This window comes from Pygocentrus nattereri, chromosome 20 (assembly GCF_015220715.1).
Source record: "Pygocentrus nattereri isolate fPygNat1 chromosome 20, fPygNat1.pri, whole genome shotgun sequence".
NCBI lineage: Eukaryota > Metazoa > Chordata > Actinopteri > Characiformes > Serrasalmidae > Pygocentrus > Pygocentrus nattereri.
In genome coordinates, this window is record NC_051230.1 from 34,187,599 (window position 1) to 34,203,228 (window position 15,630).

At 42.5% G+C, this 15,630-nt stretch overlaps 1 protein-coding gene across 2 annotated transcripts in view; it reads left to right on the forward strand.

Annotated features, from left to right (window-relative positions):
- Positions 1 to 600: 600 nt before the first annotated feature.
- Positions 601 to 15,630, forward strand: part of ddr2l (discoidin domain receptor family, member 2, like) — a 42,139-nt gene continuing 27,109 nt past the window's right edge. The window contains exon 1 of one of the 2 annotated variants that reach the window (XM_017725195.2): positions 601 to 889. The gene's annotated coding sequence lies outside the window, so the exon portion shown is untranslated. Of the gene's footprint in view, positions 890 to 7,374; positions 7,430 to 15,630 lie in introns of those variants that run through there. The other variant, XM_037531767.1, reaches the window with a different exon arrangement.

The window sequence follows — 15,630 nt, forward strand, 5'->3', positions numbered from 1 at the left end:
CCACAGCACCTCTCCACAAAGTCCTTCACCAGGGTCTTGTACTCTTCCTCCTGCCCTCCCCTTACATCCGCCACAATAGCAGTGTCACCAGAAAACTTCTGCATGTGGCCCGTCTCAGAGTTGTACTGAAAGTCTGAGGTGTACAGTGTGAAGACAAGGGGGGACAGTACAGTCCCTCGTGGTGCTCCAGTGCTGCTGACCACAGTCTCTGATGTACAGTCCTTCAGCCTGACATACTGAGGCCTGCCAGTAAGGTAGTCAGTAATCCAGAAGACCAGGTGTGGATCCACTTGCATGTCAACCAGCTTATCACTCAGTCGGAGGGGCTGAACAGTATTATTACCGTGCCACGTCCTGCCAGTGCTTGTCGATAGAGACTGCATGGCTATGTGCTTGGTTATATACACCTGTTAGCGATGGATGTGGTGGAGACACCTGGCCTCATAAGGAGGCATGTCCACATACTTTTGACCATTTTACCTCATTCCTAAATAACACCCATCAGCGCAGTCACTCCCAGACGAGATGGTGTTGGTGTACTGTATCCGTGTGGAGACGAGGTGCCCTAGCTCACTACCTAGGGAACCTAGTGGTTGTGTTTGAGACGCGGCCGAGAAGTTAGAGGGGGAACTTTTCCCGTTGAGTTTGGGAGGATTGTGTTCCCTCCTCCTCCTCCTCCTCCTCCTCCAGCGGCAGGAAGAGGGATGTGATGTAAAAATCACACTGAACTCTTTTTTTCCCCCTTGGTTTCCAGAGCTTAACGATGTGTTGTAACACGGCGAGGAGAGCTGGACTGTGCAGGACGATGAGTGCGGATCTGTAACCGGGCCCCGTCTGGGTTAGAGGACGCTCCTGAGGCGCCTTGTGTGGAGAAGCGACGGGATAGCAGGTAGGTCAGCTACCCCGTTAGCTCGGAAGGGCAGAAAAGACGGGGACAACCGTTAATCCATCGTGTTTTTTTGCCCCGCCAACGGACAAAAACGTTGACGTTTGTGGCCGTTTCGTTGTTGAGGCTGTGCTTAGAGCTCCTCGTCCGCTCGGCCGAACTATCTCGAAAGCTTAACTGCGTTTCTTAAAAAACAACTTTCAGTCGAAAAGACAAAGACAAACAGAACCGCCTCCTTAAGGCAGCACGGCTAACTGTTACTTTCTGAGAAACTGAGTCCCTATTTTCCAATTTCCCCGTTCCACCTTAAATGGTGCAGCAGTTACATTCAGGCGCCCGAGGCGCCTGAATGTAACTGCTGCACCATTTAAGGTGGAACGGGGGAATTGGAACAAGAAGCTGAATAGTGCGAAGCTAACTCCAGCTTCGTCGGCTTTAGGCGGTTTTTACAACCGAACCAGTCGTTTAAAGTAGCCCAGCGGTGTATTCGAAGGTATTAAAGTTCAACGAAACCAAACTCAAACGAACTTATTTGTTTTTAAAGGCTTTTAAACTTGCCTTTTTGATGCTAGCTGATCTGGCTAAACGCTCTAACCGTTAACCGTTGAGTTGATTTGATTAGCAGTTTGGCGGAGATGATCAATAAGCCGTGGCCACCGGTTCATTAGAGTGCAGGTGTTAATGAACAGCGCAGTGAAGCGCCAGGGCGTCGTGTAATCCACTCTGAATCACTGTTTTGTGTATTTATGGTTTGTATTTTGTGTATTTCTGTGCTGTGTTTATGAAGGACTGCTCCGTATCTGTGGGAAGGCCTGTCAACTCATTCATTTTTACCTCGCGAGGCCTCCGGTTCTGGTAACAGTAACGCCTTTCAGTGTGTTACCGTTACACCGTCCAGTGTTAGACAGTGCAGTAATTCGCTGTTGCGCCGTCCAGTGTTAGGTAGTGTGGTAGTTGTTACACCGACCAGTGTTGGGTGTTACACAGTGCAGTGAGTTGCTGTTACACAATACAGTGTTACTGTTACACAGTGCAGTGAGTAATACTGTCCAGTCTTACAGTCACACAATCCAGGGTTACTGTTAGACAGTGCAGTGAGTTGCTGTTACACCATCCAGTGTTACCGTTTACATAGTGCAATGACTAACCATCCAGTCTTACAGTTACACCATCCAGTGTTACCGTCAACAGTGCAGTGAGTTGCTGTTACACAATCCAGGGTTACTCTTATGCAGTGCAATGAGTAACACTGTCCAGTCTTAGTTACACCATCCAGTGTTACTGTTACACAGTTGCTATTACACAGTCCAGTGTTACAATGTTCAGTGTCACTGCTACACAGTGGTGAGTTACTGGAACACACAGTACAGTGAGTAATGTTACACCAGCCAGTGTTAAGTTTACACAGTGAAGTAAGTCACTATTACACCATCTAGAGTTACTGTTACAGTGCAGTGAGATACTGTTGCACCATCCAGTGTTACTGTTACACGTGCAGGGAGTTACTGTTACATCATGTTGTGTTATTGTTATACCATGCAGTGAGTTACTGTTACACCGTCCAGTGTTACTGTTACACAGTGCAGTGAGTTACTGTTACACCATCCAGTGTTACTGTTACACAGTGCAGGGAGTTACTGTTGCACCATCCAGTGTTACTGTTACACAGTTGCTATTACACAGTCCAGTGTTACAATGTTCAGTGTCACTGCTACACAGTGGTGAGTTACTGGAACACACAGTACAGTGAGTAATGTTACACCAGCCAGTGTTAAGTTTACACAGTGAAGTAAGTCACTATTACACCATCTAGAGTTACTGTTACAGTGCAGTGAGATACTGTTGCACCATCCAGTGTTACTGTTACACAGTGCAGGGAGTTACTGTTACATCATGTTGTGTTATTGTTATACCATGCAGTGAGTTACTGTTACACCGTCCAGTGTTACTGTTACACAGTGCAGTGAGTTACTGTTACACCATCCAGTGTTACTGTTACACAGTGCAGGGAGTTACTGTTACATCATGTTGTGTTATTGTTATACCATGCAGTGAGTTACTGTTACACCGTCCAGTGTTACTGTTACACAGTGCAGTGAGTTACTGTTACCCAATCCAGTGTTACTGTTACACAGTGCAGGGAGTTACTGTTACACCATCCAGTGTTACTGTTACACAGTGCAGTGAGTTACTGTTACACCATCCAGTGTTACTGTTACACAGTGCAGCGAGTTACTGTTACCCAATCCAGTGTTACTGTTACACAGTGCAGTGGGTTACTCGACCACCTTGTAGTGTTATTGTTGCACCATAAAATGAATTACTGGAACATTATGCCATTTTACCGTCACGCAGTGCAGTGCAGATGCAGCATGATACAGTTTTTGACAGATGCCTGGTTTTGTGATGCTCTGCCATTCCTCTTCAGAATGGATGAGAGGAAGCCTGTTCATGGAGTGAAGAAAAGGAGGGATCTCTACGACCCTTCCACTTAGCCCTGAGGAGAGAAATAGCTAGAGCACTGGAAGTTCAAGGCAAACATTTTTTATTTTGTGTCCAAATCAAGAATTTTGGTGACAACTTTTAAATCAGTGTCCCAAACACTGGACATCTCTGATGGGTCAGCGGATTTATAGGCCTTTGACATACGAACACAGTCGCCGTGAGCAGAAGTGTTGGTGAGTAGCCTGTGCCTCGTAGTTTGCTCGGCACCCTGTTTGACCTGTGTTAATGCCCACAGGTCAGAGGTCGTGCAGAGCTGTGTGAAGTGCTCTCGGCTCAAAGGCATTCCTGCGTGTGCAGGTGTTGAGGAAAGCCGTAGAGTGGTTATTATCTTCATGCTGAGGCCGTGAGGGTCCAGGTTAAGCAGACCCATCACTGCTCCAAGCTGCTTTATCAGGAGGCGCAGCGATAGTTTCTGAGCACACATTCGCGTCGCTATGGAAGCACTTATTGATCTCATGAGGGTAACAATAAAATATATTCTTATTCATGTGTTTGTGTCAAAGTGGCACAAACAAAGTAAAACAACATACATTTTTGGTTTTGTTTGATTGAATTATTAACATCATTAAAGGAGAAAAAGACAGATCCTTCCTTAAAGGTGCAAAGCTGCAAAGTAAAGCCCAAGTTCTGTATTTTAACATGGTGTTGTGTGTTTTTTGCAGTGGTTCCTGATGAAACGAGTGCCGTTGGATTTATGGTATTGTTCGTGTGTGTCCCAGAAACAAGTGGTCGCGCTCTTGTAAACATGTTACTGTTGCCATGTTTCTGGATAGCTTCTGGTATTTTGTTCTCTGGTCATTATTAGTCACTGACAGCTATGAAAACCGAAAGCATTTGTTACTGGACATGTTTCAGGATGATTCTGGTGTTCCCCTCACGGTCAGCTGTAGCAGAACACAAATATTTGTGCTGGAGCTGTTTGTAAAGTTTTGGGAATATGTAGTGAACAACATAATTAAGCAGCGGAATCTGAGAGGGAGTGTGTTATTGCAGAATGAGTCGGTGTGACAGTAGATCTTCTCAGCCGTCATCATAGCACACAACCTTGAGTGTTATCTATTTTATTTAACAGTTCTGCAAAATAAAGAAAAGAGGATGGAAAAAAAATCCCAAATGTTGTATCAAATAAGCTTTAATTAGAGAAAAAAAGTAGCACCTTTTAATGTCACAGAGACGCAAAACTGTACTAATATCAGGTTCAGCTCAGCCTTTTCAGTGTTTTTCAGATGAAGCCGAATATGGTTCTTCTCAGTTATAAGCCTATTTCACACCCCGTCTTGTTTACCAAATTGTGTTCTGTTAATTTCTGGCTGATTCCGGTTTCTTTAGTTGTTCTATCACAGGTTGGGAGTTTGACACAGTCCTTTGGTGCAGTCACTCTGGTCAGATATTATCTCATAGAAGTTATCGGATGTGTCTATTTTCTGTTTTGGCATGCCCTGCAAGTAGAAACCTAGTAGTGGTTAGCTGGAGCTAAAGTGACCTGTTACTTAGCAACCAGTTCTTGGAGGTTATTGTGAAAAATACACTTTAATAATATGCTCTGTTCTTGGTTACAACAACAACTAACCCCTGAAAATCCCATTCTGCATAATAAGGTTTATTATTCAGTAATTACAGGGAGTCCAATGCAAACTGGCTGAGTTGTTCTTAAGGTATAACAGCACGGGGTCAGCAGATGCTGAGGGGCATAGTTCGCAGAGGTCACCAACTTTCTGCAGAATCAATCACTACAGACCTCCAAACTCCATGTGGCCTTCAGATCAGCTCAAGAACAGCGTAGAGAGCTTCATGGAATGGGTTTCCGTGGCCGAGCAGCTGCATCCAAGCCTTACATCACCAAGTGCAATGCAATGCGTGGAATGCAGTGGTGTAAAGCACCGCCACTGGACTTTAGAGCAGTGGAGACGAGTTCTCTGGAGTGACCAATCACGCGTCACCGTCTAGAAATCCGATGGACAGGTCTGGGTTTGGCGGTTGCCAGAAGACGGTACTTGTCTGACTGCATTGTGGTGAGTGTAAAGTTTGGTGGAGGGGGGATCATGGTGTGTGGTTGTTTTTCAGGAGTTGGGCTCGGCCCCTTAGTTCCAGTGAAAGGAACTCTTAAAGCTTCAGCACCAAAAGGTTTTGGACAATTTCATGCTCCTAACTTTGTGGGAACAGTTTGGGGACGGCCCCTTCCTGCTCCAACATGACTGCGCACCAGTGCACAAAGCAGGTCTATAAAGACACGGATGAGCCAGTTTGGTGTGGAAGAACTTGACTGGCCTGCACAGAGTCCTGACCTCAACCCCATAGAACACCTTTGGGATGAATTAGAGCGGAGACTGTGAGCCAGGCCTTCTCGTCCAACATCAGTGTCTGACCTCACAAATGAGCTTCTGGAAGAACGGTCAGAAATTCCCATAAACACTCGTAACTCTTGTGGAAAGCCTTCCCAGAAGAGCTGAATCTGTTATAGCTGCAAAGTGTGGGCTTTTGGAAATATAGTGTATCTGAATTTCTGATATATTTTTAGGGATATGATTCTGATTTCATTGTGCATTTCTAATAAAAATCATCGTATTTGTGGTATTTGATAGTGTTTTGAATAAGACTGGGTATTGAATTTTAAGATCTTTATGGTACCAACCAAATTGCTTCAATACTGCAGTATAGTACAGTATAGAAATCAGTCTGCATCCTTGAGCCAATAAGCATGCTTGTTACAAAATCTAGATTCCTGATTGGCTGTCTAAATTACATTCCGTATGCATGTCATTAAGGTCAGCACTTCTTGATTAGTGTGCAGGCCGTTGCAGTCAGTAACCCAGTTCCAGCACCTCACCCTCATTTCTTTTTGAAGCCGTGCCCACATTGAGCTTGTAATTAAAAAGAAATATCAAAAGGAAGGTATTGCAGTTGATCTCGAACAGTACTCAGCCCTAGTTAGTTTTGACCAGGGGTGCATAAACTTTGTCTCGGCGGCCAAAGTACAGTGTTTTATGGTGAGTTAAGGGCCAAGAAACTACAAAACTACATTTTGTAATATTACACTGCATGTTGATACTGAAATAATTAAAAATGAACCATTTTTAAGTTAAAATAGGTATTGAATATATTAAAAGCATATAGATATGTACTCTCAGTGGGTGACGGGAACTTTTGGTAGGCCAAATCAGACGCTCTCACTGGCCAAACTTTGGCTGCTCCTGAAGTATTGAAGTTTTTTTGCCATGTTGTCCAGCTTTACTCTCTTGCTGTCCCTCTCCCACTCTTCCTCGGTGTCTCTCTCTCTCTCTCTCTCTCCCTCCCTCGCTCTCTCCCCTGCTTTACTTGATGGATCGCTGTTCGTTGGTCGTGTTGCACAATAAAAGTCTGTTTTGCAGTAACGCTCCTCTGGGCTCGCAGAGCGAACATTTGTAGTGGTTACGTTCTACGCTGAGGGAGCTCTGCGCCCATGACATGTTCCTGCATGTTGTAAGACTCGCCGCTGGCTGGAATTTGGGCCTTTCGTGCTCCGCTATGAGGAAGTCGACTGCTGAAGTGCGTTCGCACTAGTGCTTGACTTTTATATGAATGTGAATGAAGAGCTGTTTGGAACGATTGTTGTGTTTCTGTCTCGTCTGTCTCCCCTGACTATGCAGGTGTGCTCTGACATACAGTCTGAAGCTTCAGTCAGGATTCTGGGTTCTGAGCTCATCTGGTTCTGGGCACTACAGCCAGGCTATCTAATAACATCACCTCTCGACTGTGCACGCGCTGCAGTGCAGCCTGCTCTGTGTTAGTAAACTCAGAGCTCGCCCAGGGGCACTGCTGGGTCGGTTCCGCTGGGGTTTCCAACAGTCATGCAGAACAAATACAGCTCACAGAAATCTGCACTCGGGAGATTTAGAGTTCTGTGCTCTTTCTTCACGCAGTGAGCTTAGCAGTTTTTTCTTGCGGTTGGGAAGTCAAGGTCAAGTTTGGTTTGTACTGGGAGGTTATTAGTGTTGTTTGGACGAACTGGTTGGACATTGTTAGCACTGGATATCTTCTGAGGATTGTTAGCTTAGTTTGGTAAGATATTTATATTGTGTATTGTTTGAGAATTTATTGACAATGTTGAATATTGTTAGAGTTGGTCTTATATTGTTCAGGAGATTGTTAGCATAGTGGGATATTGTTTGGGAGGTTGTCAGTTCTGGTGGGAGATTGTAAGTTCTGGTTGGATATTGTTTGGGAGGTTGTCAGTTCTAACTGGATATTGTTTGGGAGGTTGTCAGTTCTGGTGGGAGATTGTAAGTTCTGGTTGGATATTGTTTGGGAGGTTGTCAGTTCTAACTGGATATTGTTGGGGAGGGTGTCAGTTCTAACTGGATATTGTTTGGAGGGTGTCAGTACTGCCTGGATATTGTTGGGGAGGGTGTCAGTTCTGGCCAGATATTGTTTGGGAGGTTGTCAGTTCTAGCTGGATATTCTTTGGGAGGTTGTCAGTTCTAGCTGGATATCGTTTGGGAGGTTGTCAGTTCTGGCCGGATATCGTTTGGGAGGTTGTCAGTTCTGGCCGGATATCGTTTGGGAGGTTGTCAGTTCTGGCCGGATATCGTTTGGGAGGTTGTCAGTTCTGGCTGGATATCGTTTGGGAGGTTGTCAGTTCTGGCCGGATATCGTTTGGGAGGTTGTCAGTTCTGGCCGGATATCGTTTGGGAGGTTGTCAGTTCTGGCCGGATATCGTTTGGGAGGTTGTCAGTTCTGGCTGGATATCGTTTGGGAGGTTGTCAGTTCTGGCTGGATATCGTTTGGGAGGTTGTCAGTTCTGGCTGGATATCGTTTGGGAGGTTGTCAGTTCTGGCTGGATATCGTTTGGGAGGTTGTCAGTTCTAGCTGGATATCGTTTGGGAGGTTGTTCTGATTGGACATTGATTAGTTGTTTTGGAGGTTGTTGGTTCTGGTTGGATATTGTTTGGGAGGTTGTTAGTTTTTGTTGGACACTGATTAGTTGTTTGGAGGTTGTCAGTTCTGGTTGGACATTGATTAGAGGTTGTTAGTTCTGGTTGGACATTGATTAGAGGTTGTTAGTTCTGGTTGGACATTGATTAGAGGTTGTTAGTTCTGGTTGGATATTGATTAGAGGTTGTTAGTTCTGGTTGGACATTGATTAGAGGTTGTTAGTTCTGGTTGGACATTGATTAGAGGTTGTTAGTTCTGGTTGGACATTGATTAGAGGTTGTTAGTTCTGGTTGGACATTGATTAGTTGTTTGGAGGTTGTTAGTTCTGGTTGGACATTAATTAGAGGTTGTCAGTTCTGGTTGGACAGTGATTAGAGGTGGTCAGTTCTGGTTGGACAGTGATTAGAGGTTGTCAGTTCTGGTTGGACATTAATTAGAGGTTGTCAGTTCTGGTTGGACATTGATTAGAGGTTGTCGGTTCTGGTTGGACATTCATTAGAGGTTGTCAGTTCTGGTTGGACAGTGATTAGAGGTTGTCAGTTCTGTTTGGATATTGTATGAGAGGTTGTCAGTTCTGGTTGGACAGTGATTAGAGGTTGTCAGTTCTGGTTGGACATTAATTAGAGGTTGTCAGTTCTGGTTGGATATTGTTTGAGAGGTTGTCAGTTCTGGTTGGACATTCATTAGAGGTTGTCAGTTCTGGTTGGACATTGATTAGAGGTTGTTAGTTCTGGTTGGACATTGATTAGAGGTTGTTAGTTCTGGTTGGACATTGATTAGTTGTTTGGAGGTTGTTAGTTCTGGTTGGACATTAATTAGAGGTTGTCAGTTCTGGTTGGACAGTGATTAGAGGTGGTCAGTTCTGGTTGGACAGTGATTAGAGGTTGTCAGTTCTGGTTGGACATTAATTAGAGGTTGTCAGTTCTGGTTGGACATTGATTAGAGGTTGTCGGTTCTGGTTGGACATTCATTAGAGGTTGTCAGTTCTGGTTGGACAGTGATTAGAGGTTGTCAGTTCTGTTTGGATATTGTATGAGAGGTTGTCAGTTCTGGTTGGACAGTGATTAGAGGTTGTCAGTTCTGGTTGGACATTAATTAGAGGTTGTCAGTTCTGGTTGGATATTGTTTGAGAGGTTGTCAGTTCTGGTTGGACATTGATTAGAGGTTGTTAGTTCTGGTTGGACATTGATTAGAGGTTGTTAGTTCTGGTTGGACATTGATTAGAGGTTGTTAGTTCTGGTTGGACATTGATTAGTTGTTTGGAGGTTGTTAGTTCTGGTTGGACATTAATTAGAGGTTGTCAGTTCTGGTTGGACAGTGATTAGAGGTGGTCAGTTCTGGTTGGACAGTGATTAGAGGTTGTCAGTTCTGGTTGGACATTAATTAGAGGTTGTCAGTTCTGGTTGGACATTGATTAGAGGTTGTCGGTTCTGGTTGGACATTCATTAGAGGTTGTCAGTTCTGGTTGGACAGTGATTAGAGGTTGTCAGTTCTGTTTGGATATTGTATGAGAGGTTGTCAGTTCTGGTTGGACAGTGATTAGAGGTTGTCAGTTCTGGTTGGACATTAATTAGAGGTTGTCAGTTCTGGTTGGATATTGTTTGAGAGGTTGTCAGTTCTGGTTGGACATTCATTAGAGGTTGTCAGTTCTGGTTGGACAGTGATTAGAGGTTGTCAGTTCTGTTTGGATATTGTATGAGAGGTTGTCAGTTCTGGTTGGACAGTGATTAGAGGTTGTCAGTTCTGGTTGGACATTAATTAGAGGTTGTCAGTTCTGGTTGGATATTGTTTGAGAGGTTGTCAGTTCTGGTTGGACATTGATTAGAGGTTGTTAGTTCTGGTTGGATATTGTTGGAGAGGTTGTAAGTTCAGGTTGAACATGGTTTGAAGGTTGTTTAGAGTTTGAGTTTGGATTGTTATTGTTTGGGATGCTTTAAGTGTTGGTCAGATTTAGTTTTAGAGATTGGTAGCAGGGATAAGATATTATTTGAGATGTTGTTAACATTAATCTGATTTGGTTTATGAGGGTGTTGGCATGGATTGGGTATTATTTGGATGTTATTATTGGTCAGATTTTGTTTAATAAGTTGTTAACTTTTTGTTGGATGCTCTTAGTGCAGTTGTTAGTGCTGCTTGGACGTTTGGGATGTTGTTATCGTTGGTGCTCTTTGGGAGGTTTTTGGCCTTTGTTGGAGTATTGTGTGAGAGATTGTTAGCGTTGGCTGGGTATTGTTTTGGAGATTGCTAGTGTTGGTGTTTGAAACAGTTAATTGGGAGATTGTTTGCTTCAGTATTGTTTGGGAGGTCTTCAGCATTGGTTAGTGTTGTTTGGATGACACTTAGCGTAAGTATTGTTTGGAAGGTTGTTGGCGTGGTTTTGTTTCTGGGCTGTGTTTCCTGGTCAGCCACGCGGGACCCTCAGAAAGATGAGCAATAGAGCTGGAATCCCAACACAAGCCTCAGTTGGAGCCAAACATTACATAAACTACCTCCCCCTCTCTCTCTCTGTTCTGTCGTTCTCTGCTCTCTTTCCCTCGCTTTTCTCCCTGAGCTCACTAGATCTCAGCTTTGACCTACTGTGACCTGGAACTCAATGTTTCAGGAGCATTCTGAAGAAGAGCTTCTAGATCAGTTTCAAGAAAGATTGTAGAGTAAATTTATTACAGAATTTGAGCAGGTAATGCATTTAAACTAAGCAAATAGATTAAGTACAGCTCAAACAAGTGTAGCTTCAGGACAGGGAGGCAGGTATATGAGCTCTTGTCTGATGAAGTCTGGGATCATATCTAATATCCTGTTCAAGATCAACAAGTTTCATGATACAGTATTTTGATAATCAGTTAATCTGTTTATTGATGCTTGTTTAACTGACCATTCAAACTGATTAAATTTACGAGATTTATGATGTAACAGCTATATCGCCCCCTGTACTTCCTGTAGTGTATTACAGTCTGTCAGAGCGACTGTGTGGATCATATGAACATTATAGAGCTTTTTAAATGAAACAGTAGAAGCCGTATCGCCCCCTACGCTTCCTGTAGTGTATTACAGTCTGTCAGAGCGACTGTGTGGATCATATGAACATTATAGAGCTTTTTAAATGAAACAGTAGAAGCCGTATCGCCCCCTAGGCTTCCTGTAGTGTATTACAGTCTGTCAGAGCGACTGTGTGGATCATATGAACATTATAGAGCTTTTTAAATGAAACAGTAGAAGCCGTATCGCCCCCTACGCTTCCTGTAGTGTATTACAGTCTGTCAGAGCAACTGTGTGGATCATATGAACATTATAGAGCTTTTTAAATGAAACAGTAGAAGCCGTATCGCCCCCTACGCTTCCTGTAGTGTATTACAGTCTGTCAGAGCGACTGTGTGGATCATATGAACATTATAGAGCTTTTTAAATGAAACAGTAGAAGCCGTATCGCCCCCTACGCTTCCTGTAGAGTATTACCATCTGTATTACTGCTAAGCTGGCTGCAGTGATTTTGATTTGGTCAATTCCGTTCAGATTTCCTACCTGCATGTCCGTGTGAAAGCTCTTCCGTGTCATTTGGAGGCAGTTGCCTGCTCTGTGTGTTGTTCAGAGCAGTATGGGTGCTAGATGTTTTCCACTGTATTAACAGCTGCAAAGCACATTAGCTGCTGGGTTCATATTAGTTCAGAGCCGCAGCGCTACTGGATGCTCTTTAATGTAACACGCTTCCTCATATTCCATGTGTCCTTTCCTCACATATTCCTGTTTATTTAGAGAGCGTGCTCAGCTGTCTGAGTGGACATGTGTGCGTAAAACTCTCGAGATTTTAATACAGGGTTACATTTTTACATAATCTTAATCTTTGGAACCCAAAAAAAGCAAATGCTGCCCTCAGAGGAGTTATGCCCTCAGCCTGTAGAACCAGAGGTGTCTGTATACTGCCTTTATTGTTGGATGTACAGTGCTGTAGTTCAGTGTGTCAGTGATTGTGTTTTTATGCTGTAGTTCAGTGTGTCAGTGATTGTGTTTATATGCTGTAGTTCAGTGTGTCAGTGATTGTGTTTATATGCTGTAGTTCAGTGTGTCAGTGATTGTGTTTATGCTGTAGTTCAGTGTGTCAGTGATTGTGTTTTTATGCTGTAGTTCAGTGTGTCAGTGATTGTGTTTTTATGCTGTAGTTCAGCGTGTCAGTGATTGTGTTTTTATGCTGTAGTTCAGTGTGTCAGTGATTGTGTTTTTATGCTGTAGCTCAGTGTGTCAGTGATTGTGTTTTTATGCTGTAGTTCAGTGTGTCAGTGATTGTGTTTTTATGCTGTAATTCAGTGTGTCAGTGGCTGTGTTTTTATGCTGTAGTTCAGTGTGTCAGTGATTGTTTTTATGCTGTAGTTCAGTGTGTCAGTGATTGTGTTTTTATGCTGTATTTCAGTGTGTCAGTGATTGTGTTTTTATGCTGTAATTCAGTGTGTCAGTGATTGTGTGTTTTTATGCTGTAATTCAGTGTGTCAGTGATTGTGTTTATATGCTGTAGTTCAGTGTGTCAGTGATTGTGTTTATGCTGTAGTTCAGTGTGTCAGTGATAGTGTTTTTATGCTGTAGTTCAGTGTGTCAGTGATTGTGTTTATATGCTGTAGTTCAGTGTGTCAGTGATTGTGTTTTTATGCTGTAGTTCAGTGTGTCAGTGATTGTGTTTATGCTGTAGTTCAGTGTGCCAGTGATAGTGTTTTTATGCTGTAGTTCAGTGTGTCAGTGATTGTGTTTATGCTGTTGTTCAGTGTGCCAGTGATAGTGTTTTTATGCTGTAGTTCAGTGTGCCAGTGATTGTGTTTATATGCTGTAGTTCAGTGTGTCAGTGATTGTGTTTTTATGCTGTAGTTCAGTGTGTCAGTGATTGTGTTTTTATGCTGTAATTCAGTGTGTCAGTGATTGAGTTTTTATGCTGTAATTCAGTGTGTCAGTGATTGTGTTTATATGCTGTAGTTCAGTGTGTCAGTGATTGTGTTTTTATGCTGTAGCTCAGTGTGTCAGTGATTGTGTTTTTATGCTGTAATTCAGTGTGTCAGTGGTTGTGTTTTTAAGCTGTAGTTCAGTGTGTCAGTGATTGTTTTTATGCTCTAGTTCAGTGTGTCAGTGATTGAGTTTTTATGCTGTAATTCAGTGTGTCAGTGATTGTGTTTATATGCTGTAGTTCAGTGTGTCAGTGATTGTGTTTTTATGCTGTAGCTCAGTGTGTCAGTGATTGTGTTTTTATGCTGTAGTTCAGTGTGTCAGTGATTGTGTTTTTATGCTGTAATTCAGTGTGTCAGTGGTTGTGTTTTTAAGCTGTAGTTCAGTGTGTCAGTGATTGTTTTTATGCTCTAGTTCAGTGTGTCAGTGATTGTGTTTTTATGCTGTAGTTCAGTGTGTCAGTGATTGTGTTTTTATGCTGTAATTCAGTGTGTCAGTGATTGTGTTTTTATGCTGTAATTCAGTGTGTCAGTGATTGTGTTTATATGCTGTAGTTCAGTGTGTCAGTGATTGTGTTTATGCTGTAGTTCAGTGTGTCAGTGATAGTGTTTTTATGCTGTAGTTCAGTGTGTCAGTGATTGTGTTTATATGCTGTAGTTCAGTGTGTCAGTGATTGTGTTTTTATGCTGTAGTTCAGTGTGTCAGTGATTGTGTTTATGCTGTAGTTCAGTGTGTCAGTGATTGTGTTCATGCTGTAGTTCAGTGTGTCAGTGATTGTGTTTATGCTGTTGTTCAGTGTGCCAGTGATAGTGTTTTTATGCTGTAGTTCAGTGTGCCAGTGATAGTGTTTTTATGCTGTAGTTCAGTGTGTCAGTGATTGTGTTTTTATGCTGTAATTCAGTGTGTCAGTGATTGAGTTTTTATGCTGTAATTCAGTGTGTCAGTGATTGTGTTTATATGCTGTAGTTCAGTGTGTCAGTGATTGTGTTTTTATGCTGTAGCTCAGTGTGTCAGTGATTGTGTTTTTATGCTGTAATTCAGTGTGTCAGTGGTTGTGTTTTTAAGCTGTAGTTCAGTGTGTCAGTGATTGTTTTTATGCTCTAGTTCAGTGTGTCAGTGATTGAGTTTTTATGCTGTAATTCAGTGTGTCAGTGATTGTGTTTATATGCTGTAGTTCAGTGTGTCAGTGATTGTGTTTTTATGCTGTAGCTCAGTGTGTCAGTGATTGTGTTTTTATGCTGTAGTTCAGTGTGTCAGTGATTGTGTTTTTATGCTGTAATTCAGTGTGTCAGTGGTTGTGTTTTTAAGCTGTAGTTCAGTGTGTCAGTGATTGTTTTTATGCTCTAGTTCAGTGTGTCAGTGATTGTGTTTTTATGCTGTAGTTCAGTGTGTCAGTGATTGTGTTTTTATGCTGTAATTCAGTGTGTCAGTGATTGTGTTTTATGCTGTAATTCAGTGTGTCAGTGATTGTGTTTTTATGCTGTAGTTCAGTGTGTCAGTGATTGTGTTTATGCTGTAGTTCAGTGTGTCAGTGATAGTGTTTTTATGCTGTAGTTCAGTGTGTCAGTGATTGTGTTTTTATGCTGTAGTTCAGTGTGTCAGTGATTGTGTTTTTATGCTGTAGTTCAGTGTGTCAGTGATTGTGTTTATGCTGTAGTTCAGTGTGTCAGTGATTGTGTTCATGCTGTAGTTCAGTGTGTCAGTGATTGTGTTTATGCTGTTGTTCAGTGTGCCAGTGATAGTGTTTTTATGCTGTAGTTCAGTGTGCCAGTGATAGTGTTTTTATGCTGTAGTTCAGTGTGTCAGTGATTGTGTTTTTATGCTGTAATTCAGTGTGTCAGTGATTGTGTTTTTATGCTGTAGTTCAGTGTGTCAGCGACTGTGTTTTTATGCTGTAATTCAGTGTGTCAGTGATTGTGTTTTATGCTGTAATTCAGTGTGTCAGTGATTGTGTTTTATGCTGTAATTCAGTGTGTCAGTGGTTGTGTTTTTATGCTGTAGTTCAGTGTGTCAGTGATTGTGTTTATATGCTGTAGTTCAGTGTGTCAGTGATTGTGTTTTTATGCTGTAATTCATTGTGTCAGTGATTGTGTTTATGCTGTAGCTCAGTGTGTCAGTGATTGTGTTTATGCTGTAGTTCAGTGTGTCAGTGATTGTGTGTTTATATGCTGTAGTTCAGTGTGTCAGTGATTGTGTGTTTATGCTGTAGTTCAGTGTGTCAGTGATTGTGTTTTTATGCTGTAGTTCAGTGTGTCAGTGATTGTGTTTTTATGCTGTAGTTCAGTGTGTCAGTGATTGCGTTTATGCTGTAATTCAGTGTGTCAGTGATTGTGTTTTTATGCTGTAATTCAGTGTGTCAGTGATTGTGTTTTTATGCTGTAGTTCAGTGTGTCAGTGATTGTGTTTTT